General features: G+C 38.4%; 1 long non-coding RNA gene across 1 annotated transcript; it reads right to left on the reverse strand.

Annotated features, from left to right (window-relative positions):
- Nucleotides 1-1,156: 1,156 nt before the first annotated feature.
- On the reverse strand, nt 1,157-1,619 carry LOC118599319. Its single transcript, XR_004948624.1, has 2 exons — nt 1,387-1,619; nt 1,157-1,351 (listed from the first exon to the last, which is right to left on the reverse strand). It is a non-coding gene; the product is annotated as an uncharacterized LOC118599319 (long non-coding RNA).
- Nucleotides 1,620-4,273: the final 2,654 nt, after the last annotated feature.

The raw sequence follows: 4,273 nt of genomic DNA on the forward strand, positions 1-4,273 counted from the left end.
CTGGATCACGCTTAAACCTCCAGAACTTTGGGATATTTTGCATATTTTCGCGCGGCCAAAGAGGGACGGGCCACACACTCAAAGCTGAGAGTTATCTTTTCATCTACAAATAACTGGCGTTGTTTAAACTACATTTAAGACGTCCCCCGGTGCTCTTGCTGTTCGGAACGTCGGGGGTCTGCAGCTCTCGGGATGCGGCGCCGGACGCGAGCCGGTACCACCAGACGTGGTACTGGACGCGAACCGTAGCCAGGTTAGGATGCAGGAGCTCTCCGCGTCCTGGCGCCGGCCGGTTCTAGCTCGCAGCTCGGTGGTTGGAGACCCGCCCGTGATCTAGTGAGAGCAGCCGGTGAGTTGGAGGGCGATGAGGGACGCCTGCGCGGGGTGTGGAAAGACACGTATGAGAAAATCCGCGATTAATGCGTTAAAAAAATTGTCGGCGTCAAGCACATGCCAAATTAACGCATAATTAACGCAACAAATCTGACAGCCCTAATATAAACATAAAACAATACAGACTCCGGGGAACCCAGAGGAAGCCCTGATTAGAACCCGCAGATTCTGCCTATAGTAGGCCAAGATGTGGTTCCAGCTTCAATACATTTTTTTGACTAGTTCACTAGTGTGCACATTTGGGGCAACTAGTAAGCTAATGAACCTGTATGTAATTGAAGGGTATGGGGCCAGATCCCTCATTGGTCTCTCTAAAGCCTGAGCTTCAAGGGTAACCAAACAGGATGACCCCACTCTCAACCCAGATTTGAAAAATGCAAAAAAAGGGGGTGGGGCTAGGGGAGGCGAGCTGAGTGTGGAGGTCTGGTCTAGATCTGTGATTGACAGTGAAAATGATATTAGCTTGAGGTAACAAAAGAATATCTTTATTTTTGTCTCGATGAAAATAAAATAAAAAAATCAAAGTTCAGGAGGAGCAAATCGTTGAAGCTCATTAAGAAACCAAATATAAAAATAATATATGAAAGACTAAAAACTTCCCTTACATATTTATAGTAATGCGATTTTTTTTTGTTTGCCACACTTTGTTCAGATCTATTTTTAATAATATTATTATTTTATTTATTTTTTATTGATTCTGTTTTTGCTGTTTAATGCTGTCTGATTGTAATATGCAAAAACTTTATTCAATAATTTCAAGCCATGTTTTGTTCTGTAGAAAAAAAAAAAAAGAAAAAAAAAAGTTTAGGTGGCCCAAGCAGGCTGCCTCCCCATCCCACTGTGGCTCCCTGTCTGCCGACCAGCCATCTTGCCAAGGGCCGGTTTAGTGAGCAATCAAGCTCTGTCGTTCTCAGCGGAGAGACCTCCACCGCTCATGGCGTCAACACCGCGGAGCAACCTCCACCGCTCATGGCGTCAACACCGCGGAGCAACCTCCACCGCTCATGGCGTTGCGGGAAAGAGCTCCAACGGTGGCGTGGTGAGCTTCAACTCTCGGTGTCGAGCACACAAAGATGTGAGGACCTTTTATACTGGAGCTGCAGAGCATGAGGGTGCAGAACTTGTGAAATATGTGGGACTTAAACCAATTGAACAATCACAAAATTCTACTGTAATACCTCGTTTCAACCTGTAGGGGGCAGCACACAGACGGCTTTAGACTATAATTTCAGGAATTAAATAACTTATTTTAATTTGTAAAAAAATTGACAATGACCAACAGAAAGCACTTTTAAAGCTCTATTTATAGAAGTCAACAGACAAAAAAAAGTTGACTTAGTGTTTGGTTACCTTTCACGACTATATATTTATTTATTGTAATTATTTAACACTGTTATAAGAAAGGAAATTATTTATTGAATGCTTTTATTAATACACTGCTATTTATAAAAATAAATGTATTTATTTATTACTATATTGACACTGATTTTTGGTAGTTTAGAAGTTAAATTTTGATAAAATAATGATGCTATGTATATGAAATTATGGAATTAAGCACCGAGTCATGAATTTAACTCATGATAAATTAATAATGTTGTATACATTTATTGAACTTCTAACTTTTGTCTAACTTTGACCAGATTGTCAGAGAGAAATAATCTAGGACCATAGACTGTATAAGAATAATTATTTTTACAGTCTATGTCTAGGACTCGTTTAATTTAATCCATAGGAATTTGAGAAAGCAGCTGAGTTGGATCCTGCAGGCAGGACTACTGACATTTGTACTTTGATTTGTGGACGATCTAAGAGAGGTCATAAAAATACAGTTAAGTTACCTTTTTAATATTTATTATTGTGGTAAACTGCGTTCAGTTGTTGGTAAATTTACACACTGGCGATGTCGCCGACAACACCCTGGACTGTATGGAGAGAAAAGATTCGCCCTGATGTGTGAAAGATCCTGACATTCAAATAAATACAAAATACAATTTACACATGCACAACTTAAAATTACAACAACTTGAAACTAATTACACACAAAACCTGAGTTACACACAAATCTGATGTGAGACTCTTTTCACGCCTCAGATATTCGTCTGTAAGTGATGCGTTTAAATGCTGTTAGAATTCTGGGTCATCCGAGTTTTTTTTCCAGCTGCTTTGAACTTAGATAGAGAATATTAGTGGATTAAACTTAACATTTTCCCACTTTCTTAAACAGATATGCCTGATAATTAATATGAAAAACTCTGATGGCTTCCTCTCTGCAGCCCCTCCCCTGACAGCAGCTCTAAGCGCTGGTCAGAGTCACGGGGATTTCAGGCAGCGCCGGACCCTTCTAAACCCCCTCAGAAAGGAGCGGGCCGGTACCGCCGGACCAGAGCTCTGTGCATTGACTGTATAATGGGGGGTTTGCAGACCAGTCCTCCCTTCTCTGGTCTGGTTGAAGCATCTCCATGGTGGCTGAACAATTACTATACAATTACTATTAACTATACAATTACCGGCCTTTTTATTGTTATGATCCAGTAATAATTATCCTGTAATTAAACATACTGAGCAGATAGGCTGAAGCAGCACTGGAGCGAAGCATCCCAAGACTCACACACTTCAGCAAAGTTTTACTTTCCTTTTGTTTTTACAAAATCCAAACACACCATTGCTATTCTTCATTCAGAATTTTTTGAAAACATGTCGTAAGGTTACGACGTTATGCTACACTTATTTACACTATCAGTCTCCGAGCAATATCAGCTAACGTCTTCATTTCCATTTGTAAAACATCGTCTAACTCTGTCATGGCAGTTTCTCGAACATAACACAAACCTAAAAAAAACTATTCAAGAAACCAAATAAAGATGTAAAAAGTTAAACTCTGATTCGTCTGGATCCATCTGGAGTTAGTCTTGAATAGGGTATTGAATAGAATTTCCAGAAACAATTGGATTCACAAGAGCCTGGATGGAGTCGATTCCGATTTTTTCCTTCAATTCTTCAAATTGATTCAATTTTGAGTTTACACATTTTCACACATTTGTTTAGAAATACATTAATAATCTACTATATGATTTGAATATATTTATATTAATCTGATCCAGTTCACATACTGTAAATGTATCAGTGAAATAATGAGATTGTTAATATCATACAGTGTTACATGGATTCTCTAAAGGAGAAGTTCTAACTAAAATGTTCAGATCATTAACATTGGAAACATTGTTCTGCTTCTCCTGGAGGACGTTTCAGTTTGGACACTAGGTGGAGATCACGCTATAGCATTACACCTTATTCCAGAAGAAGAAAGTATGAGGAAAAAACAGCGCTTTGGAACACAAGTGGTTACTTTAACAATATTTCCTTAAAAGAGTTTGTAAAGTTCATGTCTGTGAGTTTATAAAGATGTTCATTTAGTCAGCAATGTATGTTTAGGTCGACCAAGCGTTAGCATAGGAAATTCAATAAACATTAGCATCAAGCTAGTGGACTTTAGCTTATGTGCTCGATCAATTTATATCTTTATGAATCAATTATTGATCTGTTAAGCTTAAATCGATTCAAATTGATTAATTGATTTTATTAACCCAGCCCAAGTCTGGAAGCTTCTAATGTGCATGGTCAGTGATCACAATACAGATATAATAACTGAATGTGTAATAAAACAAATCCTTAAATGTTTTATTTCATCATAAATTCATATGTTTGATTTGGGAACCGGTTTCCTGCCATGAGTTGGACCAGAAGAGTATGTTCCTTATAAAATAGTCATGTATGTCTGTCATACACAGAACACTCAAGTTATTTCTAATTGACTTTGTGTTGTTTCTACATCATAAACCAGCTGTTAAAAAGAACACAATATAAAAAGAATCAAATCAAA

The sequence above is a fragment of the Oryzias melastigma genome, linkage group LG1, assembly GCF_002922805.2.
Source record: "Oryzias melastigma strain HK-1 linkage group LG1, ASM292280v2, whole genome shotgun sequence".
Taxonomy (NCBI): domain Eukaryota; kingdom Metazoa; phylum Chordata; class Actinopteri; order Beloniformes; family Adrianichthyidae; genus Oryzias; species Oryzias melastigma.